Source organism: Eleutherodactylus coqui, chromosome 7 (assembly GCF_035609145.1).
Source record: "Eleutherodactylus coqui strain aEleCoq1 chromosome 7, aEleCoq1.hap1, whole genome shotgun sequence".
Taxonomy (NCBI): Eukaryota; Metazoa; Chordata; class Amphibia; order Anura; family Eleutherodactylidae; genus Eleutherodactylus; species Eleutherodactylus coqui.
Genome location: NC_089843.1, coordinates 154,802,361 through 154,828,334, shown reverse-complemented (window position 1 = coordinate 154,828,334; position 25,974 = coordinate 154,802,361).

Genomic DNA, 25,974 nt, shown 5'->3' with positions numbered 1-25,974 from the left:
AATACAATCTTTAAAAAAACACTTTCTGTCTCCGTCTTCTGTCTCCGTAGCCTTTTTCTTTTTCTGTGGATGGGGCGGTGTGGCAGCTTGTTTTCTGCAGGATGACATGTAGTTTCTATTGGTACCTTTGTAGGCTCCTCCCACACAGGCGGTTTTACCAGCGTTAAACGTGTGTTTGCAGCGTGCTGGTTAAACACTGTTCTTAGCAGCCATTCATATAAATGGGGCTTCTTAGATGAGCGCTTAAGCACGGCATTTCTGATGCCACGTTTTTTGAGCTCGGTTCTATTTGAAGCCACTCTCACACTGTATGCTTTTTACCATGATAAGCGCTGCTTCTCTAATGCCACGCCAGTCGCAGAAAAACACTCCAATTGATTTTAATGGGGCCTCGCAGACTTGTGCTCAAATGCGGTGTTTGTAACGCCACGATTTTCGAGCGCTGTCTGTTCTATTTTTGTGCGTTTTCACGTTTTTTTAAACGCAACTCATCACCCATCACAATGATGGGGTGCGTTAAAAAATGCTGATCCGAATCACTCTGGGTGTACCTAGTAAACACTGCCCATGCCTGTCACTTGGCCTTGATTGAAAGCCGCATCCTCAGGCGCCATCACTGTATGCTGCACATTCGCCTTTTCATTCATGGCCGATTAATGTGTCATACATATTTTCAATGCAGCATTCAGTGGCGTCATCTAAGGCTGGCACTGCCCATCTAGTCTAAGGGAGAGGCGTTGGACGGGGTTTACCAGCGAGACCCAGAGTACTTACACCACCAATGAATGGTCAACCATGTAATGCATGGACAGGCCGGGTCTGCCAGACTGGGAGCCGCTCTTATATAGAACATCTGCCCGTGTGCAGGAGCCCCTACAGCTGCCGCCCCCCGGGGTCATTGTTTCAGTAACATGTATGAGGCCGTATTCACACGGCGCATTAATTACAGTGGGAGTATTTACATGTGTGATCCTACTGTCGCTGCATGTTCTATCTTTTGGACGATATCGCCCATTCTTTCTATGGGAGCAAGAAAACTCGCATGCCAATGACATTTTTATACGAGTGCAATTTTACATTTTTCCTATTGAAATAACATTTTTATGTGCATTTTTCACATGTCTGAAAATCGTGTGTTGTTTCTATAGGGAGAATAAAAACTTGCCCTCACATGAAAATCACATCTGCACACAAGGGTGATACGACCTTTTTTTCCTCCTATAGAAAATAATTTGATATCGCCAAAAAATAAGACATACTACAATTTTTCTATCTTTTATCATTGCTAAGAGAGAAAAATCGCCCATGGTTCTATTTCTGTGCCTCTTGCAAGTCACAAGACTGGCTCAAATAAAAATTGCCCGTGTGAATACCACCTAGGGCTACATTTACCCAGAGGCGAGCATGATGTCAGGCCAAGAAACTCAGCCCAATATTGCTCGCCAACGTGTGTTGCAAAGCGTTTTTTATTTAAAAACGCATCGCATCCCTTCTGTGAAATTGCAATCCTCCAGCCCGTGTTTCATGCGTGTAAAAGGATCGCAAGTGTTTTCCATTGACTTCAATGGGAGGCATCTAGAGATGAGCGAACACCAAAATGTTCGGGTGCTCGTTATTCGGAACGAACTTCCCGCGATGCTCGAGGGTTAGTTTCGAACAACGAACCCCATTGAAGTCAATGGGCGACCAGAGCATTTTTGTATTTCGCCGATGCTCGCTAAGGTTTTCATGTGTGAAAATCTGGGCAATTCAAGAAAGTGATGGGAATGACACAGAAACGGATAGGGCAGGCGAGGGGCTACATGTTGGGCTGCATCTCAAGTTCACAGGTCCCACTATTAAGCCACAATACCGGCAAGAGTGGGCCCCCCCCCCCTCCCAACAACTTTTACCTCTGAAAAGCCCTAATTAGCATGGCATACCTTTGCTAAGCACCACACTAGCTACAACAAAGCACAATCACTGCCTGGATGACACTCCGCTGCCACTTCTCCTGGGTTACATGCTGCCCAACCGCCCCCCCTACCCCCCACAGCGCACACCAAAGTGACCCTGCGCAGCCTTCAGCTGCCCTCATGCCACACCACCCTCATGTCTATTTAGAAGTGCGTCTGCCATGAGGAGAAACCGCAGGCACACACTGCAGAGGGTTGGCACGGCTAGGCAGCGACCCTCTTTAAAAGTGGCGGGTCGATAGCCCACAATGCTGTACAGAAGCAATGAGAAATAGAATCCTGTGCCACCGCCATCAGGAGCTGCACACATGGGCATAGCAATGGGGAACCTATGTGCCACACACTATTCATTCTGTCAAGGTGTCTGCATGCCCCAGTTAGACCGGGCTTTTTAATTCATAGACACAGGCAGGTACAACTCCCTATTGTGAAGTCCCTGTGGACCGACAGCATGGGTGGGTGCCAGGAAGCCACCGGCGGTACATAGAAATATCCCATTGCATTGCCCAACACAGCTGAGGTAGTAATGTCGTGCGTAATACCGGTTGGGCTTCGGCCCACACTGCATGCCCCAGTCAGACTGGGGTTCTTTACAAGTGTACAGATGTGTTAAAAACTCCGTGTGCACCTACAGCATGGGTGGCTCCCTGGAACCCACCGGCGGTACACAAAAATATCCCATTGCATTGCCCAACACAGCTGAGGTAATGTCAGCTGGAATGCAGGTGGGCTAAAAATTAATTTGATTACACTGTAGGCGAGGGCCCACAAAAATTGCTGTATGAACAGTACTAATGTACATCCCAAAAATTGGCCATGGCCAGCCAAGAGGGCAGGTGAAACCCATTAATCGCTTTGGTTAATGTGGCTTAAGTGGTAACTAGGCCTGGAGGCAGCCCAGTGTAACGAAAAATTGGTTCAAGTTAGAGTTCCAACGCTTTTAAGCGCATTGAAACTTATAAAAATTGTTCAGAAAAATTATTTGAGTGAGCCTTGTGGCCCTAAGAAAAATTGCCCGTTCAGCGTGATTACGTGAGGATTCAGGAGGAGGAGCAGGAGGAGGAGGAGGAATATTAGACACAGATTGATGAAGCAGAAATGTCCCCGTTTTGGATGGTGAGAGAGAACGATGCTTCCATCCGCGGGTGCAGCCTACGTATTGCTTAGGTATCGCTGCTGTCCGCTGGTGGAGAAGAGAAGTCTGGGGAAATCCAGGCTTTGCTCATCTTGATGAATGTAAGCCTGTCGGCACTGTCGGTTGACAGGCGGATACGCTTATCTGTGATGATTCCCCCAGCCGCACTAAACACCCTCTCTGACAAGACGCTAGCCGCAGGACAAGCAAGCACCTCCAGGGCATACAGCGCTAGTTCAGGCCACGTGTCCAGCTTCGACACCCAGTAGTTGTAGGGGGCAGAGGCGTCACCAAGGATGGTCGTGCGATCCGCTACGTACTCCCTCACCATCCTTTTACAGTGCTCCCGCCGACTCAGCCGTGACTGGGGAGCGGTGACACAGTCTTGGTGGGGAGCCATAAAGCTGGCCAGGCCCTTAAAGACTGTTGCACTGCCTGGGATGTACATGCTGCTCGATCTACGCACATCCCCTGCTACCTTGCCCTCGGTACTGCGCCTTCTGCCACTAGCGCTGTCAGCTGGAAATTTTACCATCAGCTTGTCCGCAAGGGTCCTGTGGTATAGCAACACTCTCGAACCCCTTTCCTCTTCGGGAATCAGAGTGGGCAGGTTCTCCTTATACCGTGGATCGAGCAGTGTGTACACCCAGTAATCCGTCGTGGCCAGAATGCGTGCAACGCGAGGGTCACGAGAAAGGCATCCTAACATGAAGTCAGCCATGTGTGCCAGGGTACCTGTACGCAACACATGGCTGTCTTCACTAGGAAGATCACTTTCCGGATCCTCCTCCTCCTCCTCCTCCTCAGGCCATACACGCTGAAAGGATGACAGGCAATCAGCCGGTGTACCGTCAGCAGCGGCCCAAGCTGTCTCTTCCCCCTCCTCCTCATCCTCCTCATGCTCCTCCTCCTCCTCCTGTACGCGCTGAGAAATAGACAGGAGGGTGCCCTGACTATCCAGCGGCATACTGTCTTCCCCCGCCCCCGTTTCCGAGCGCAAAGCAGCTGCCTTTATGGTTTGCAGGGAATTTCTCAAGATGCATAGCAGAGGAATGGTGACGCTAATGATTGTAGCATCGCCGCTCACCACCTGGGTAGACTCCTCAAAATTACCAAGGACATGGCAGATGTCTGCCAACCAGGCCCACTCTTCTGAAAGGAATTGAGGAGGCTGACTCCCACTGCGCCGCCCATGTTGGAGTTGGTATTCGACTATAGCTCTACGTTGTTCATAGAGCCTGGCCAACATGTGGAGCGTAGAGTTCCACCGTGTGGGCACGTCGCACAGCAGTCGGTGCACTGGCAGCTTAAAGTGATGTTGCAGGGTGCGCAGGGTGGCAGCGTCCGTGTGGGACTTGCGAAAATGTGCGCAGAGCCGGCGCGCCTTTACGAGCAGGTCTGACAAGCGTGGGTAGCTTTTCAGAAAGCGCTGAACCACCAAATTAAAGACGTGGGCCAGGCATGGCACGTGCGTGAGGCTGCCGAGCTGCAGAGCCGCCACCAGGTTACGGCCGTTGTCACACACGACCATGCCCGGTTGGAGGCTCAGCGGCGCAAGCCAGCGGTTGGTCTGCTGTGTCAGACCCTGCAGCAGTTCTTGGGCCGTGTGCCTCTTATCGCCTAAGCTGAGTAGTTTCAGCACGGTCTGCTGACGCTTGCCCACCGCTGTGCTGCCACACCGCGCGACACCGACTGCTGGCGACATGCTGCTGCTAACACATCTTGATTGCGAGACAGAGGAGGAGGAGGAGGAGGAGGAGGGTGCTTTAGTGGAGGAAGCATACACCTCCGCAGATACCACCACCGAGCTGGGGCCCGCAATTCTGGGGGTGGGTAGGACGTGAGCGGTCCCAGGCTCTGACTCTGTCCCAGCCTCCACTAAATTCACCCAATGTGCCGTCAGGGAGATGTAGTGGCCCTGCCCGCCTGTGCTTGTCCACGTGTCCGTAGTTAAGTGGACCGTGGCAGTAACCGCGTTGGTGAGGGCGCGTACAATGTTGCGGGAGACGTGGTCGTGCAGGGCTGGGACGGCACATCGGGAAAAGTAGTGGCGACTGGGAACTGAGTAGCGCGGGGCCGCCGCCTCCATGATACTTTTGAAGGACTCCGTTTCCACAACCCTATACGGCAGCATCTCAAGGCTGATGAATTTTGCTATGCGGACGGTTAACGTTTGAGCGTGCGGGTGCGTGGCGGCGTACTTGCGCTTGCGCTCCAACAGTTGCGCAAGCGACGGCTGGACGGTGCGCTGAACTACACTGCTGGATGGGGCCGAGGACAGCGGAGGTGAGGGTGTGGGTGCAGGCCAGGAGACGGTAGTGCCTGTGTCCTGAGAGGGGGGTTGCATCTCAGTGGCAGGTTGGGGCACAGGGGGAGAGGCAGGGGTGCAAACCGGAGGCGCTGAACGGCCTTCGTTCCACCTTGCGGGGTGCTTGGCCATCATATGTCTGCGCATGGTGGTGGTGGTGAGGCTGTTGGTGTTGGCTCCCCGGCTGAGCTTTGCGCGACAAAGGTTGCACACCACTGTTCGTCGGTCGTCAGGCGTCTCTGTGAAAAACTGCCAGACCTTAGAGCACCTCGGCCTCTGCAGGGTGGCATGGCGCGAGGGGGCGCTTTGGGAAACACTTGGTGGATTATTCGGTCTGGCCCTGCCTCTACCCCTGGCCACCGCACTGCCTCTTGCAACCTGCCCTGCTGATGCCCTTGACTCCCCCTCTGAAGACCTGTCCTCCTGAGTAAGCGTTGCACACCAGGTGGGGTCAGTCACCTCATCGTCCTGCTGCTCTTCCTCCGAATCCTCTGTGCGCTGCTCCCTCGGACTTACTGCCCTTACTACTACCTCACTGCAAGACAACTGTGTCTGATCGTCATCGTCCTCCTCACCCACAGAAAGTTGTTGAGACAGTTGGCGGAAGTCCCCAGCCTCTTCCCCCGGACCCCGGGAACTTTCGAATGGTTGGGCATCAGTGACGATAAACTCCTCTGGTGGGAGAGGAACCGCTGCTGCCCAATCTAAGCAGGGGCCCGAGAACAGTTCCTGGGAGTGTTCCCGCTCCTGAGCAGGTGTTATTGTAGTGGAGTGAGGAGGCTGGGAGGAAGGAGGAGCAGCAGACAGAGGATTCGGATTGGCAGCAGTGGACGGCGCAGAACTGCGGGTAGACGATAGGTTGCTCGAAGCACTTTCTGCCATCCAGGACAGGACCTGCTCACACTGCTCATTTTCTAATAACCGTCTCCCGCGTGGACCCATTAATTGGGCGATGAATGTGGGGACACCAGAAACGTGCCTCTCTCCTAATCGCGCAGCAGTCGGCTGCGACACACCTGGATCAGGAGCTTGGCCTGTGCCCACACCCTGACTTGGCCCTCCGCGTCCTCGGCCGCGTCCACGTCCTCTAGGCCTACCCCTACCCCTCAGCATGCTGTATTACCAGTGATTTGATTTCACAGGCAGCTAATAAATTGGCGCAAGACTGCAGGCCAAATATAATTTTTTCCCTTTTTTGAAAACGAAAGGCCCCACTGCCTCTAGTGAATGAATAATCTAAGTTTAATAACTGTGCTGTGTCCCTGCTAATGTGTCACAGAACGTGAGGGTAGCAGAGTTATTAACTGTGGCAGAGCAGGTATTTTTTTTCCCAATTAAGGAAAGCAAATGGCGAAGCCAGGAGTAAAACGTAGCTGGGTGCGTATGATTTTTACAGGTTGCACACGCAGCCGACACGTGTCCACCGGCGTTAGTATGGACAGAGGCAGGACAAATAGAATTATTTTCCGTTTTTTTGCACCAAAAGGCAGCACTGCGTATATTCTATGAACATGAGAAGTTTAATAACTATGCTGTTTTCCTGCTAATGTGTCACAGAACGTGAGGGTAGCAGAGTTATTAACTGTGGCAGAGCAGGTATTTTTTTTCCCGATTAAGGAAAGCAAATGGCGAAGCCAGGAGTAAAACGTAGCTGGGTGCGTATGATTTTTACAGGTTGCACACGCAGCCGACACGTGTCCACCGGCGTTAGTACGGACAGAGGCAGGACAAATAGAATTATTTTCCGTTTTTTTGCACCAAAAGGCAGCACTGCGTATATTCTATGAACATGAGAAGTTTAATAACTGTGCTGTTTTCCTGCTAATGTGTCACAGAACGTGAGGGTAGCAGAGTTATTAACTGTGGCAGAGCAGGTATTTTTTTTCCCAATTAAGGAAAGCAAATGGCGAAGCCAGGAGTAAAACGTAGCTGGGTGCGTATGATTTTTACAGGTTGCACACGCAGCCGACACGTGTCCACCGGCGTTAGGACGGACAGAGGCAGGACAAATAGAATTATTTTCCGTTTTTTTGCACCAAAAGGCAGCACTGCGTATATTCTATGAACATGAGAAGTTTAATAACTGTGCTGTTTTCCTGCTAATGTGTCACAGAACGTGAGGGTAGCAGAGTTATTAACTGTGGCAGAGCAGGTATTTTTTTTCCCAATTAAGGAAAGCAAATGGCGAAGCCAGGAGTAAAACGTAGCTGGGTGCGTATGATTTTTACAGGTTGCACACGCAGCCGACACGTGTCCACCGGCGTTAGGACGGACAGAGGCAGGACAAATAGAATTATTTTCACTTGTTTTACAAGCAAAAGGCAGCACTGCGTATATTCAATGAATAATAACTGTGTTGTGGCCCTGCCTATACAATTCTTTCCCTGCAGTATCAATGGAGGGTGGAATGCTCTGCAGAGGCGATTTTGAGAAGCAAAAAAAAATGCAGCACAGCTAACAGCAGCCTGGACAGTACTGCACACGGATAAATATGGCCCTAGAAAGGACCGTTGAGGTTCTTGAAGGCTACACTCACTCCTAACACTCTCCCTGCCTATGCAGCACTTCTGTCCCTAATGCCGGGTGCAACGCTCTGCAGAGCCGATTTTGAGGGGAAAAAAAATGGCACTGCTAACAGCAGCCAACACACAGCTATCAGTGGCCCTAATAAGGACCTTTGGGGGGTCTTGAAGCCTACACTAACTACCAATTCTTTCCCTACAGCAGCTCCGGTACAAACAGCACTGTCCCTCATCTAACTCACACGGCATCTGAGCCGAACCGCGGGAGGGGCCGACTTTTATGTTCGGGTGACACCTGATCTTCCCAGCCACTCACAGCAGGGGGGTGGTATAGGGCTTGAACGTCACAGGGGGAAGTTGTAATGCCTTCCCTGTCTTTCAATTGGCCAAAAAAAGCGCGCTAACGTCTCAGGGAAGGAAGTGAAAGTAACCAGAACACCGCATGGTGTTCGTTACGAATAACGAACATCCCGAACACCCTAATATTCGCACGAATATCAAGCTCGGAAGAACACGTTCGCTCATCTCTAGAGGCATCACATTACACTCGCATACACATCGCACGACATGTGAGTGCCATGCGATGGCTTTAAGGTACCATTGGGAACATTGGGCGAGGTGTTCCGAATGAACTTCCAAAGATAGAGCATACTGTGACTTGTTTTTCCTCGCAGCATCATATTCGTGCGAGTTTTGTGTGCATCTCATTGTACAAAACTTGCGCAAGAATATTACTTGGGCGAATAGCGAATACACCCTAACATTTAGACAGTATTAGTAAATAAGCCCCACTGAGTTCAATATTTGATACCGGTCTCCTGGTGCTGCTTAATGACGTCTAGAGCGTACAGAGCCCCCCCCCCCCGTCCTTCTTTAAAGGGAATCTGTCACCTTGTTTTAGCCCCCTAAGCTAAGCTTAAGGGCTAAAAGTAGGTGACCGCTGAGTTCGGGGATGTAAGTGGTACACTTACCCTCCCTATCATTCCCCCGGTGTCAGTGCTGGAAGCAGACGCTCAATTAATTAAGCAGCGCTGCTAAGTAGTCCGCCCGTTCTAATTTTATAATAGGTGGACTACTTAGTAGCATCACTCAATACACTGAGCGACGGCTCCCAGCGCTGACCCCAGGGGGAACATAAGTATAGAACTTACATCCCCGGACCCCACAGCTCACCTACTTTTAGCCCATAACCCTAGCTCATAGGACTAAAACTAGATGAGAGAGTCTCATTAAACATTATTTCAATGTTTCCTTAATGACTTAAACTTGATACCCAAACCAGCAGTGATGGTTGTGAAGACACCACAAGGTACCTGACATCATAGATATCAAATGATGTCACATTTGGAGGAGAATGCCCAGAGTTCTAAACCTGAAGCATCTTGTGCCACTTGCGCAGGACATCCTGAAGAAGACCAGACCAGCCCCATTGCCCACTTGTAGAGTTCTTGAGCGGCCAAAACCATATAGAACCCCCACAAATGACCCCATTTTGAAAACTAGACTCCCTAACGAATTTATCTAGGGGTGTACTGTGTATTTTGACCCCACAGTTTTTGAATAAATTTAAGCAAAGCAAAAGGAAAAAATTAAGATTTTCGTTTTTTTTTTTGGCAATTCTGTCATTTTAAAAACAGCTTTTTTTGTACAGCACACATATGAAGGAAGACTTGCACCCCAAAATGTATACCCCTGTTTGTACTGTTTTCAGAAACATACCCATTGTGGCCCTAATATTATATCTGCATGCACAACGGGGCCCAAAATGAAAGGAGTAATCGGTGGCTTTCAGAACATAGATTTTGCTTGAAGTCCTTTTAGGCCCCATTGCCCACTTGTAGAGTTCTTGAGCGGCCAAAACCATAGAGAACCCCCACAAATGACCCCATTTTGAAAACTAGACTCCCTAACGAATTTATCTAGGGGTGTACTGTGTATTTTAACCCTACAATTTTTAAATAGATCTAAGCAAAGCAGTAAGAAAAAATTACGATTTTCATTTTTTGGGCTATTGCATCAATTTAAAAACTGTTTTTTTTGTACAGCACATGTATAAATGAAGACTTTCACCTCAAAATGAATACCCCTGTTTGTCCCGTGTTCAGAAACATACCCATTGTGGCCCTAATAGACTTACAGGACACATGGCTAGGGCTACAATGAAAGGAATACCCGTTGGATTTCAGGGTACATCTGAATAAATTCCATGCCCCATTGCCCACTTATAGAGCCATTGAGCGGCCAAAACTATAAAGAACCCCCTTAAGTGACACCATTTTGAAAACTAGACCCCTAAACGAATTTATCTAGGGGTGTACTGCGTATTTTGACCCCACAGTATTTGAATGAATCTAAGCAAAGCAGAAGGAAAAAGTTACGATGTTCAATTTTTTTGGCAATTTTTTAAATTTAAAAACAGTTTTTTTGTACAGGGTACATAGGAATGAAGACATTCACCCCCAAATGGATACCCCCATTTGTCCCGTGTTCAAAAACATACCCCTTGTGACCCTAATTTACTTACAGGACCCATGGCAAGGCCTATAAAGGAGGGAACATCCGTTGGATTTCAGGGCACAACTGCATAAACTCCAGGCCCCATTGCTTATTTGTATGGAATAAAAATTGACTCCCTAAAAATATCCCCCCCCCTCCCCACCCTTTTCGGCGTTCGCAAATCTTAGATAAAAGTAATAATGTGAACTGTGTGGTATTTCCGAAGACAGGGGTAATTACGGAGGCTGGTTGGAATGGGCCCATGGGGCAATAAAACTGTGTATCCCCCCTCCTCTCATGCTTTTTGGGGGTCATTTCTTGATCTCAGTGGCGGGTATGGGGTGTAAAAAGTGGTGTTCCGTGAGTCTCCGTAAGCTTGATGAGGTGCGGCGGTCTCACACAGAAGACGTTCAACAAGGTGCTCCTGGAACTGCAGGAAGGCAAGCGTTCCCGGGGCTTCTTGTAAAATACGTATTACTGGTAGCGGTCTGAATAACGCCGGGCTCACACGGCTGTAGGCGGAATCCGCTTGCGGAGGCCCGCAGCGGATCCCATCTGTGAGCCTGGCTGTGACCCTGCGTACGGCCGCGTAATGTACTGCGCATAACTGCCTTCTCACACAGGCAGTCATTCGCAGTACAAATTTTTTTTTGTTTGTATTTTCCGCACTGTCGCTTAGCGATGACACGGGTACCTGCAGCCCGTATACAAGGTAGTTGCGTATGGGCTGCGGGTATATCCGCGACCATGGAGCACAATGGGCTCTGCTGCGGATAGCCGCGGTAAAATAGCACCTGCTGCGTTCTGTTTTCTGCGAGTCGATTACGCAGTTCCGACCCGCTAATGTGAGCGGAATTGTGTAATCCAATGCAATTGATCTGCGTAATACCGCGGATCAGACGCATGCAGAATCCGTAATTCCTATCCGGTCATGTGAGACCGACCTAAGGTAGATCGCTACCTTTTTATCACGTGACCGGGGACCGCTCAACGTGAAATTTCCAGGCTCTTGGCTAAGTTTTGTAGCCAAGAGCTGGGAGATTTTAAGTTATCCTGGCAATCCACGGCTCTTGCGAATGCGTCTGCCGCTTTGGCGACGGCCGCGTGCGCATAAGCTGTGGTAAGGTCCGCGGATAAATTCCGGGGGCCTTAGGTACGTAATTTCATCCTCCCTCACGGATATGATCCGTGCAGGGAGATGAAATGTAAGCGTTTTAAACTTTTTTTTTTACTTTTTAAACTTATTTTTTTACTTTTTAAACTTATTTTTTTACTTTTTAAACTTTTTTTTAACTTTTTTACACTTTTTTAATTACTTTTTTACACTTTTTTTTACTTTAAATGATCACTGCTATCCATTGGATAACAGTGATCATCTCTGCAGTGACATCTCTCTGTTCCTGGCTACACATGGCAGCCAGGAGCAGAGGGATTTTAAATTTCCCGGGGCTCGAGCCCCTCTGTGCACGCGCCCAATGTCAATCATCGGGCGCGCATGCGCAGAAGGGGACTCTGGTCCCGGAAGACTGGGACACCACTGAGGACCAGGGGTGAGTATTTTCACCTCCCCCCATGGATCCGATCCATGAGGGGAGGTGAAATTAACTTTATTTTTACTTTTTTAAAAACCTTTTCGCGATCGCCGCTATCCAGGAGCCGGGAACCAGGAGATTTTAAACTCCCCGGGGTTCCCATTCTTCTGCGCATGCGCGTGACGCCATTCGTCTGGTGCGCATGCGCAGAAGAGCCACGCCGGGTCTCGGAGGACCCTTTTACCTACGGCAGACATCAGGGAAGCCGGGTGAGTAATTTCAGCTGCCCTGATGGATCTGATCCATCAGGGCAGCTGAATATTTAACTTTTTTAACTTTTCTTTTCACTTTATTGCGATCGCCGCTATCCATTGGATAGCGCCGATCGCAATGCCGGGGGGGGGGTGTCCCCACAGCCAAGGATGACAGCTCCATGCTGTCGGCTACCTGCAGGCACCGACAGCATGGAGCTGTCACATCCATAGCCCATGTTTTTACATCTTCAGAGAATGAAGCCCACTTGGGCAGGATGTAAAAACACTATGGGCTGGTCGTTAAGGGGTTAAAAACGCACCGCATCACTTCTGTGAAATTGCGATCCTCACGCACGTGTTTCATGCGTGTTAAAGGATGGCAATTGCTTTCCATTGACTTCAATGGAAAGCATCACAGCGCATTCGCATGCACATCGCACGACATGTGAGTGCCATGCGATGGCTTTTAAGGTACCATTGGGAATAATGAGCGAGGTGTTCCAAATGAACTTCCAAAGATAGAGCATGCTGTGATTTGTTTTTCCTCGCAGCATCATATTCGTGAGAGTTTTGTGTGCATCTCATTGTACAAAACTTGCGCAAGAATATTACTTGGGCGAATAGCGAATACACTCTAACTTTTAGACAGTATTAGTAAAAAAGCCCCACTGAGTTCAATATTTTATACCGGTCTCCTGGTGCTGCTTAATGACGTCTAGAGGGTAGAGAGCCCCCCCCCCCTCCTTCTTTAAAGGGAATCTGTCACCTTGTTTTAACCCTCTAAGCTAAGCTTAAGGGCTAAAAGTAGGTGACCGCTGAGTCCGGGGATGTAAGTGGTACACTTATCCTCCCTATCATTCCCCCAGTGTCAGTGCTGGAAGCAGACACTCAATTAATTGAGCAGCGCTGCTAAGTAGTCCGCCCGTTCTAATTTTATAATAGGCGGACTACTTAGTAGCGTCATTCAATACACTGAGCGACGGCCTCCAGTGCTGACCCCAGGGGCAACGTAAGTATAGAACTTACATCCCCGGACTCCACTGCTCACCTACGTTTAGCCCATAACCCTAGCTCATAGGACTAAAACTAGATGAGAGAGTCTCATTAAACATTATTTCAACTTTTCCATAATGACTTAAATTTGATACTCAAACCAGCAGTGATGGTTGTGAAGACACCACAAGGTACCTGACATCATAGATATCAAATGTTCTAAAGCTGAAGCATCTTGTGCCACTTGAGCAGGACGTCCTGAAGAAGACCAGACTAGGTATGTAGCTCCTCAGTGCTGAGGCCTCGCTCACACATCCTGTATAATGGGCACATCTGGGCACTGTGCCCCTCCAAAGTGCCCTGAATGCTGCGTGTGACCTCGGCCTTACAGGGGTTGGCAGCTCTTAATCACAGAGCTGGCAGCACAGATCCACAGCGACAGCTGCCATTCCTGGGCAGAGCGGCACACAGAAATTTTCACTAAAAGATATTCAGCATCATAAGATCCTCCTTTATTTCTTCTCCATAAAACTAGCGACGTTTCGGCCATAACATGGCCTTTGTCAAGAGTGTGTTGCCATAGAAACAGACGACACATGGAGCCTATCGCACGGGATATGTGTCAGCTTAGTGCAGACTCACGGCATAATTAGGTTATACTGGCATCCAACCCAGGGATAACAATCTAGATATGGAAAAATCCCTCACAGACTACTCTAGGGGAAAGAAGGTATCTATATACACAAAACATATAATGGAACTGAAGAAATATGGCAGTCTGTACCCAAATCTAAAGCCATCAAACCCACTACAACTGCAACCTGTCAATATGGTTGACCATTTGATACATAGTGAAAAAAGTCTACATATGTGTGTCCTATCCCGTAAATTTGGGAAAACATATGATCACCCCCCAGTGTAACAAATTACATTGGGATCTATACTGTAATGTAACCCAGCACACAGTACGTTTCTTTCTTTTGCTTTTGCAATCCTGTCCTCTTCACAGTCATGGACATACACTGAATCACTGCTCTATATTTCTTTATTACACGAGACCACAATACACATAAAGACAATTCAACGGACATATCAGTACTATATGATGGACCAATGAAGAAAATATTCATATTGGTGATGTAGCATGCAGTTGTCAGTATAAATTTGGGTAGGTAAAGGTCCCAGAACAAGATGTTTCCGCATCCTCCTATAAAGTAACCAAAAAAAAGTATCATAAAAACAGAAGCAAATATCCAATGGGATCCAGAAGAAATAATATGACACAAAAAAAATATCTTGATCAAAAATAGGGAGTTGGGTTATATTCAACATTTAGCCCAGCAGGTTGTAGTGAATCCAAGCAATTTAAGTTGCCTTTCCCTATCTCCACCCCTTAGTGATTTAGGGACCTCATCTATTATGTGGAACCTAAGTTGACACACCGAGTGGCCCATCTCTATGAAGAACTTTGTAAGAGGTACTTCCACATTTTTGGTCCTTATGGTGCTTTTATGTTTCGATATACGGTTCTTGACCTCTGTGGTCATCTCTACAATGTAAATAAGGCCGCATGGGCAAATAATCATATCAATCACATAACTAGAGAGACATGTAAATCTCCTATGGATCAAATATGTGGCACCTGTACCAGGATGTGAAAATGTATTTCTCTGGATTAGGTTGCTACAACTGGTGCAACCCATACAAGGGAAGCACCCAGTTTTTTTACCCAAACTAGCCATCTGTTTTGAGGGTAATTGACCACTAAGGGCATTTGTCTGCATCAATTTATCCCTAATATTAGGACCCCAATGATATGACAGTGAAGGAAGTAATTTAAATTCCTCTACCTGAGGGTGATATTTTTGCAGTAAGGGACAATGTTTTTAACAATTTGGGAAATGCCTCCACTGTTGGGACCAAAAGTTGATACAAATGGTTTTCGGCACTGTTTGTCACTAATCTTAGGAGTGAGAGTAGAATCCCGAGAGACCCCAACTATTTTGTTATTATACTGCTCAACCAGAGCTGCAGGGTATCCTCTTCTTACAAATTTATCACACATGTTTTTTAACCGGACCTCTAGAACATCATCCTCCACAATTCTTCTAACCCTCAGCATTTGGCTCCACGGAAGGGAGCGGATCATGTCGGGGGATGACAGCTGTCATAATACAATAAATTGTTACGGTCAGTGAGCTTTACAAATAAATCAGTTTTGTACATACCCTCAGTAATTGTAACTAGTAGATCCAAGAATTGTATTGGGGTATTTGAGAAAGTCAAAGTGAATTTCAATTCATCATAGATGTTGTTAATTTCAAGGTGGAATGAATGTAATTCACTCTCAGTGCCCTGCCAGATAAAGAAAATGTCATTTATGTACCTCCACCATGGACCTTGGTGCAGGATGGGGAGGCACACACACGACATTCCTCTATGCGATTCATGTACAGATTTGCGTAGGTAGGCGCCACATCTTTTTTAGCATTAGAATTTCCCATTGTACAAAAAAACATTTTTGATTAGCACATCCTCGAGAGGGTCATAATGAATTTAATACACTCATGGGACCAGCTAGAAGTAAGAAGATGGTCTCTAGTTGCCTGTAAGCCTCTTTGGTGATCAATATTAGTGTACAAGGAAGTTACATTGAGCAACCCTGTGATAGTCCCCTCAGTAACGGGAGTATCCTGTATTTTAAGCAGAAAGTCAGTGGTGTCCTTCATGTAAGATGCTGCCCTACTAACGAATTGTCTGAGGACCCTATCCAGGAAATTAGACACATTATAGAACAAGGACCCATCTCCAGATATATTGGACGACCTGGTGGGCTCGTCAAGCTTTCATGCATTTTAGGGAGAGGGTATAGTGTGGGAGTGATGGGTGATTTTATGTATAGGAAATCTCTCAGCGATTTATCTATTGTGCCCCCAAAAAAGCATCTTCTAGGAACACCCTGAACTCAACTTGGAATTGTTTAGCATGGTCCTGACTGAGGGCCTCATAAACATCCTCATCCTGTAACTGAGACATAATGTCAGTATGGTACTTGATAGTGTCCATGATGCTGATTCTTAAAGGGATTTTCCAGGCAGCGCCCGCTGTCAGTGCGGGCATACACTGGGGTAAGACCACTCTCACACATGCGTCTTTTACTGCGGTTAACAAGACATTTCAAACGCTGCACTAATCAAGGTACAACGTTCCCATTGATTTCAATAGGGCCTCGCAGACCTGTGCTCCAACGAGGTGTTTTTAATGCCGCGATTTTCAAGTGCTCTCTGCTCTATTATCGTACGTTTTCACATTTTTTAATGCACCTCATCACAATGATGGAGTGCGTTAAAAAACGCTGTGGAACGCAGTAAACATAAATCAGAATTGTGGTTAAATGCCACGTTTTAAATGCAGCGTTTTACCGATGCTGTATGCGAGAGTGGCGTCAGAGTGGACCCCTGTGTTCGTAATTGTAGGTGCAGCTCTAACTGAAATCACTGAGACCCCAACCACCATGTATCCTGGTACTGACAGCGGGCGCTGCCTGGAAAACCCGTCAACATGGCTGATCCTTTGTTCCAGTGAGAGATAAGCGGCTGCCAGTGAGTCTAGCAGAGGTTTATTCCCTGCTTCCCAGTGAAAACACATATATGCTCAGCTGAGCGCGCATGTATATGGGGGAGGCAGGAGGAAAACCTGACGGATTAACGAGTGTTTGGATGACAGGTACAATTTTTGGAGAGTCGTCGCATCAGAATATCTATTGTATATTAGATTGTAAGCTCTTGGGAGCATAAAACAAAAATGACATCATAAAAAGGAAAAAGTTTGGTGCCATGTTACCCAGTAGGAAAATATTTTCTTGGTCTTAGTAGCCATTAAAATGTATTATAACTACAAGATAATTTATTTCTCCTACTGAGAACACCCTGACATCACAAGGCACATGACATCAGAGACGTGATGTCACAAGTGCTGCAGAATGTCCAGAGTTCTAAGCTTCAATCATCTTGTGTCATTTCAGCTTGACGTCCTGTAGAAGACCAGACCAGGTATGTAGCTCCTCAGTGCTGAGGCCTCGCTCACACACCCTGTAATATGTGCCCATCTGGGCGCTGTATGATTGCCCCTCCAAAGCGCACTGAATATGCCACGTGTGAAGCCGGCCTTAAGGCCCTTTTACACGAGCTGACAGTCGTTTGAACGACTGCAGGAGCGCTGATGTCACCGCTAAGGTCATGCAGAGCATTCAAACTGAAAGTCCTGCCGGCGGCTCGCTGGCTTCTTGTCCGCTTCTCGCTCAGTGCTTCCTATGTGAAGCGCTCTGCGGGGAACTTTTAAACAGGACTACAAGCCAGCGAGTGCTAACGAGGTTTTTCAAGCTAAATGAGAAGTCAGCTTAAACAACCGAGAAAGACAGCAGAGCGATTTTTTCGCTTCACACTGAACGATTATCACTGATTTGAACAAATTGTGAGCGAATCGTTGAGTGTAAATGGACCTTTATAGGGTTTGTCTCATCTGGACAACCACTTCTCTTTCTAGCAATCCTAAGGTCTGTTAGCTCTCACTAGGAGAAGTTCTGTCTCTTTCTGGATACACGAGGTATTACACGGCTCTCTCTGAAAAGTATGGTGGACTATGTAATACATGGTCGATCTGGTAGGAGCATTAAATAACAATGGAATATATAATAACATTGTAAGACCGGGCTCACAGGAGCCGAACGGATTCTGCTTGCGGGAGGCCCGCAGCAGCAGCTGGCTGTGAGCCCAGCCGGTGACTCTGCATACTGTCGCGTAATGTATTGCGTATAACCGCGTACTCATGCAGATGGTCATGCGCAGTACAGATTTATATTTTGTAGATATTTTACATTGTAATTTTATATATTTGCCCATGGGCTGTGGGTGTACCCACAACCATAGAACACAATAGGCTCTATGGTCGAGGATATCACAGTAACATAGAACATGCCGAGCTTTATTTTCCGTGCCCGGATTACACAATGTGAGCTGAATTGTGAAGTAGTGAAATTGTAAATTGTGAAATCACATGTATTTGATTGAACAGCCTATTACTGCAAATCATACGATCACAGAATCGGCAATTCTATCCGGTTGTGTGAGACCAGCATAAGGCACATGTCATCATACTAAGCACATGATGTCCCAATTGGTGCAGATGTATACACTTAGTTAAAAAAAAACTTCGAAACTCAGTTCAAATAAAGATGCCTAAACTTAGTTTTAACACACCTGATTCTTTATTTCACCTGATAGGAGCGTAAAACAGCAACGGCACTTCTGTTGACATCGTAAGGCACATGATATCATACGAAGCATATGATGTCCTTATCGGTGCAGATATATAAACTCCTAAACTTAGTTTTAACACACCTGATCCTTTATTTCACCTGATAGGAGCATAAAATAGCAACAGCACTTCTAATGACATCGTAAGGCACATGACATCATACTGTACATATGATGTCCCAATTGTAATAATAATAATAATAATAATAATCTTTATTTGTATAGCGCCAACTTATTCCGCAGCGCAATTGTGCAGATGTATACACTTTAAACTTAGTTAAAAAAAATTCTAAACTTACTTCAAGTAAAACAGCAACGGCACTTCTGTTGACATCGTAAGGCACATGATATCATACGAAGCATATGATGTCCCGATGGGTGCAGATATATAAACTCCTAAACTTAGTTTTAACACACCTTATTCTTTACTTCACCTGATAGGAGCGTAAAATAGCAACGGCACTTCTAATGACATCGTAAGGCACATGGCATCATACTACACACATGATGTCCCAATTGGTGCAGATGTATACACTTCTAAACTTAGTTCAAATAAAAACATCTTAACTTAGTTTTAACACACCTGACTGTGTATTTCACCTGGTAGGAGCGTAAAATAGCAACGGTACTTCTGCTGACATCGTAAGGCACACAACATCATACTAAACATATGATGTCCCAATTGGAGCAGATGTATACACTTCTAAACTAAGTTTTAAAAAAAAATGCTAAACTTAGTTTTAAGACACCTGATTGTTTATTTCACCTGATAGGAGCGTAAAATAACAACAGCACTTCTCTTGACATCATAAGGCACATGACGTCATACTAAACATATGATGTCCCAATTGGTGCAGATGTATACACTTCTAAACTTAGCTAAAAAAAATTCTAAAAGTTCAAATAAAAACGTCTAAACTTAGTTTAAACACACCTGATTCTTTATTTCACCTGGTAGGAGCGTAAAACAGCAACGGCACTTCTAATAACATCGTAAGGCACATGACATCATACTAAACATATGATGTCCCAATTGGTGCAGATGTAAACACTTCTAAACTTAGTTTAAAAAAACTTCTAAACTTAGTTCAAATAAAATCTTCCATACTTCGTTTTAACACACCTGATTGTTTGTATTAACTGGTAGGAGCGTAAAATAACAACGGCACTTCTGTTAACATCGTAAGGCACATGACATCATACTAAACATATGATGTCCCAATTGGTGCAGATGTATACACTTAGTTAAACAAAAACTTCAAAACTTAGTTCAAATAAAGATGTCTAAACTTAGTTTTAACACACCTGATTCTTTATTTCACCTGATAGGAGCGTAAAATAACAACGGCACTTCTGTTAACATCGTAAGGCACATGACATCATACTAAACATATGATGTCCTTATCGGTGCAGATGTAAACACTTCTAAACTTAGTTCAAATAAAAACTTCTAAACTTAGTTTGAATACACTTGATTCTTTATTTCACCTGGAAGGAGTATAAAATAACAACAGCACTTATAATGACATTAGAAGGCACATGACATCATACTAAACATATAATATCCCAATTGGTGCTGATGTACAAAGTTCCAACATTGGTTTTTAACATGCCGATCACTTTTTCCAGCGGGAGATAAGTGACTACTGGAGGGTCTGACCGCAATTAATTCCCCTCGCCCCACTGAATACAAATGGCTGCTTATATGGCCAAAGGGCTATTATTCTATTAGATTGTAAGTTGTTAGGAGCAGAGATTCTACTGTATATTAGTCTGTAAGCTCCTTGGAGAACATTATATAATATGTCACTTTCTTTACAGGTCCGGCTCTACTGAGCTAAGAATTATATATAGATATCCAGCAATATGCAGCAGGACAGATTAGATCCAGGGTGATGTCCGATCGCCACTTCTGGGGTCAGGAAGGAATTTTTTCTCCCCCTGAGGTAGAACTCTCTGGGGGTTTTCTTCGCCTTCCTCTGGATCTCGGGGTCCAGAGGCTCTCATTTCGGATAGTGGTGAGCATAGATGCAGCATGTTCTGCGGTCTCCACCGGGCTGACCTGAGAGTCACTGTGATCCTTGTGTTATTTATTAAATGCCGGTAATATTTTATTACAATGTTGCTTATTGCTATTCTAATAAAGACATTAAAAATATACATATTGTGGTGTTTGGTTTTTGTCCGGACGTCTGACACAGCAACCAAGAGTGATCGCTGCTGCTCAATATTCCAGAACTAGAGTTATCCCACATATAATAGAGTGTATTATTTCCTAAAGTCACGGCGGCAGCTGCTGCGGGATCTGGGACTATGGTGGACTCTATAGAGAGAGAGCAGAGAACATGGAACTCCATCCACTGGGATATCAGAATGTGTGGTCCGGTCTACATTACAAGTGTTATGGGGTTCACACTCTGTGCTCGGGGGCACTAACATTGTGTGTCCTCAAGTCTACACAACGTACTACCTGAAAGAACACTGGAGGCCGGGACAGGAAGAGCAACTGAGTACAGAAGACACTGAGGCTGTTAAATATAAAAGTCAGACTAACGAGGTGTCATTCACAGGGGGCCTATGATAAAAGATGCGAATTAAATTCCTAAGCTAAAACTGGGTCAAAATCTGCATCAAATGGTTCAGTGCTTGACACCGATTTTGGTTTAGATTTGCACAAATATCTGCTCCGTGTGAACACACCGTAAGGCCTCTAACACACTTGCTGTGTGCTCAAGTTGCACCTGAGAGGCTCGGACACAACTCGCATTAGACACCATGGCCGCCTGTCTGTGTGCTGTCCAATATATGGACGGTCCGCACATTCACCTGCATTTGCATGTCCTAATTCTCCTCTGTGATACGGACCAGATTAGGAACTCCGATAGTCCATGTAAAAAAAGCGGCAGTGTGCATAGCCCTCTAGGTTATAATGGGTTAATTAATGGACAGCACACGGACCTAAATATGTTAGTGGGCCAGAGACCTTATAGTCACAGAATGTACAAGAAGAACAACTCCTATAGTCTCAGTTGTGCTGAGAAAATGGGGATGGGGGGATTATCAGTAGTACGGACACAGCATTAGTGTACGGCTCTACAAGTGTATGGCTATACCGTACTCGTACAGCGCCCCGCTGCGACAGGGGTCATGTGACCTAAGATCATTTTGTAACCCTGCAATCTCACACTGCCATAGAACTTGGTGGCGTTACCCTGCGAGTCGTAGGTTGCCGTGATGTCTAAGTCACATAAAATCCATCGAGGTTGTATCTTTTGCACTGTGACATGGTCACAGTAACCTGCGACTCCCACTCTGACTGCGCTGAGATCGCTGGCCGCGCGAGGTCGCAGGACCACACAGCAATCTTTGTTTGCGTGAGCCATGTTGTGGCTGAAGTCATGTGTAGCCGTGGCCTAATATATATTGTTATGTATAGATAGAGACACGAATATCTGCAGGGATGTGCAAGAGCGCAGAACTGGAAGTTAAATTGCTGCCCCCTGCAGTCTTGGTAGAGACCCTCCTATTTATCATTCTCACACCAGCACTGAATCGTCGATTCCATAGACCCCCAATCACCCCAGGAGTTTTTATGAAGAAGGCGGGAAGACAACAACAGTGCAGATGTCACTAGACTGCGAAATCCAGTGCTCCAGAGCTGTAATCTGCTGCACTAACTAGCAAGCTACAGGATCAGCCAATCAGATTGTTCACTCAGTGATATATGCAAATGAGCTGGTGGCAGAAGGAACACAAGGTATTACTTTTGAGCTAAATTCCCCTAATGACTATTTCTAGTAGGGGCTTTCTGCAGCTGTAAGATCTTCAGTAAAGGTGATTAATTTTAGTTGGTGTTTTGTGATACTTGTGATAAGTAGAATTTAAGCCTGTCCCCGAGGCTACCGTCACACAGGAGAGCACTATATCAGCCTGAGAAACCCGGTCTGATATTTAACTCGCCAACGTGCATTTTACCCGAGGATGCGATGCGCTTTTCATGCAAAAATGCCTGGCATCACTTTTGTGAAATTCCGATCCTCCAGCGCTTGTTTCACGCGTGTCGGGGGATCGGTGAGTGTTTCCCATTGATTAATTAGAAAACATCACATTGCACTCCCGTGCACATCGCACGACATGTGATGTGTTTGCCTGTCGCATTGAAAACAATCGCCGATTTGGTCTGCGGGACACGAAAAAAGAGGACGTGCAGCGATCACTATGAGGGGAAACATGGCTCATGGATATGACTGCATTCAGAAGAATGGAGCTTATATTCATGCAAGTTTTGTGCGTCTCGCAGCGAACAAAACTCACATGAGTGTGTAGTTAGCCTAAGGTAAAGTGACTACACGTGCCTGTTCAGGTGGAACAGTCCCGCTTTTGGACTGAACCTGTGTCTGGCTTTCCCCAGGGTCCCAAGCAGGACAGAAACTTGTCCTGCTTTTGAGATTTCTGTCCCATTTTCGGGATGCAGGGTCACCATTAAGATGATTACCAGAAAGGTGCTGCTGCTCCCAAGTGTTACGTTATGCTGCTGGGACCTGTAGTACTAAGGTTTCGAGCAGCACAGCTCCACAGGTGGTGAATGATTGAGCTGGCAGGGTGTGGTTATCTCCTGCTAGCCAATCCCCTGGGTCTTTGCTCACATATATTCCCAGCTCCTGTCAGTGTCTGTACGGTGTCCAGAGTGAGCAGTCATGTATCCTTGTCCATTGCAGCTTGCTGTGTGTTTAGTGTCCAAAGTGAGCAGTCATGTATCCTTGTCTGTTGTAGCTTGCTGTGTGTTTGGTGTCTTGCTGGTTCATGTCTGTTCTTGCATTTATTTTCTGTCAGTTTTTTGTCAGTTTGTCTCTGCTTGGTCCTGCTGAGTTTGTTTGCCATACCTGGGTTAAGGTGGCCTTAGGGTTCTCCAGTGAATGTGTCTCACTACTGTAGGGACCGCAAGACATGAGGAGCCATGTCATGGCCTTGCAGCTTAAGTTCATTGGCGAATGTACAAACCAACACCACGTACTTTTATAGCTATAACATCTGCTTACGTGTACAGGTATGCGTGGCAAGTGTTTGGGTCATTTGTCAGCCCCTATGTTATGTCTGTCTGTCAGTCCAGTCCGCAGTATGCACTTCTTTGCCCAGTTGGTGTTTCCGTTGCTATGTCCAGTCTGAAGTCTGTTTTCGGTCCCTGGTTGGTGATATACCCAGCCTGTTGTGGGCACGTTCGTGTGGGCCCTGTGCTTATTTGCCCACATGAACGTAACACCCAGCTGGTAATCCCTCTGCAGATCCACTGCCGGATGCAGACACTGATGGCATTCTGTGCATCCTGGATCTTCCTCCCCTGACCTCTCCTCATTGGTTCTGCAAGAGGAGAGGGGAGGAGATGCTTCTGCGGGTGTACACACTTCAGAGCGCTGCTGCTCCTTTTCTCTGTGTTGCGGGTGGATGACAAGTAAAAGGTAAGTATATGGGCTTCGGGCGGGCTCTATGACTACTAGGCCTACTGTGGGGCGGTCACTGTTACTAATTGGGTCGATATAGGGGACACTATGTTAGTAATAGTGCCCCCTGTATCAGCCCCAGTAGTCAAAGTATTACTACTGAGGCCACTGTGGGGGGGGGGGGGGCCCTTATTAATGCTGAGGGCCACTGTGAGGGGAACTATAACTACTGAGGGCCACTGTGGGGGTCACTATTACTACTGAGGACCACTGTGGGGGTCACTATTACTACTAGGGCTTATATAAGGGGCAATATTACTACTGAGGCCACTCTGCACGTGGCAGCATACCTCAAGCTGACTTAGGGTATGTTTACACGTGGCGGAAATGCTGTGGATTGTCCTCAGCAAAAATTTCTATGGCAAATTCTGCAGCATTTCCACATACAAAAAACTGTCAAAATCCGCAGAATGCTCAATTTTGCTGAGGACTCCATGCGGAAGTCCTCCATTAAAGTAAATGCAGGCCATCCGACTCACTCTTGCCTCCAGTCTTGTATCAGGAGCTACATAAACTGTGTATCAAAGTATGCTCAGTTGTTTTCAGAATCCTAGCTACTTCTTCATCCATAGCAGCTGCTTCAACAAGCAGAATAGGGCTCAGGGACCCCATGTCCTGGAATCCGCACTTGAGAGGTGGGACCCACATCTATAGGACATTTATGGCATATATAAAGTGTTTAAGATGAGAATAACCCTTTAATGCAAGCTATGATAGAAATGTGTCAGAGCAGACAGTACATAGCAGCTTGCTACAAATGGGGCTGTGTACCTGAAACCAGTCATAGTGCCCATGCGGAACACTGTCTTCAGTGGACCCGTGAACATCAGAACTGGACCATAGAGCAATGGAAGATGGCGGCCTGGGCTCATGAATCATGTTTACCTTCACACCATGTGAATAGCTGTGTGTATGTACGTCACTTACCTGAGGAAGAGATGGTACCAGGTTGCATTATGGGAAGAAGCGGAGGCAATGTGATGCTCCAAATAGTGTTCCTGTCGAAAATCTTGGGCAGGTGGATGTTACTTTGACATGTATCACCTACCTAAATATTGTACCAGACAAGTACACCCCTTCATTGCAACTGTATCCCCAAATGTCATCCGGCTCTTTCAGCCAAACAACAATTGTTCAGGAATAGTTTGAGGCCAACGGCAAAGATCTCAAGGTGATGACTGGAGCTCCAAATCCCTCAGATCTCAATCTGATCGGGCATCTGGTGGATGTGGTGGAAGAAGGCAAGTCCGATCCTTGGAGGTCCCACCTCACAACTTACAGGATTTAGTAGATCTGCTTACATTTTACGGCCCGAGGAACATCTACACAATATTATGCAGGTGGATTTAATATTATAGCTGGCTGGTTATACTTTTATGAGAAAGAGCTGCTATACACGGGCAATGCTGAAGAAACCAAGGCTTAAGATCCTGCGAGTCAAGAAACATTTACAAGCTTCAAATCTGCTTTTAAAGATTGTCCAGGTTCTAGTAAATAAAGTATGTTGTCTCAGAACAGACAGTATTTCCTAGTAGAAGTATCCTGTAATTGCTTTGAAGGTTATGTACACCTTAGGGCTTGTTCATAACCATGTTAGGAATTTCCATCTCACTATTCCGTTTTTGGAACAGACATTTGTTTTTTTCCTCCTTTAATTCCAATGGGTTTTTAAAAATGTGAAAACTTTCAGTTTCCTGTTATGTTTCAGTTTTTTAATGGAGCAAATAGCGCTCCAGACTATGCTATTCGATCCATTAAAAAACTGGAAGCTTAATGAAATGGAAGCAAACTGAAAGCTTTCCTTTCTTTGAAAACCCATAGAAGTCAATTGGGAAAAAACTGAGACGGAAAGCCCTAAGAGCGCATGCCCACGTCCATATGCGTAAAACGCTGTGGGTCTTCCCGTGCTTGTGTGTATGGAACAACGAAGGTCCATTGACTTTCATTGACACCAATCACCGCGTAT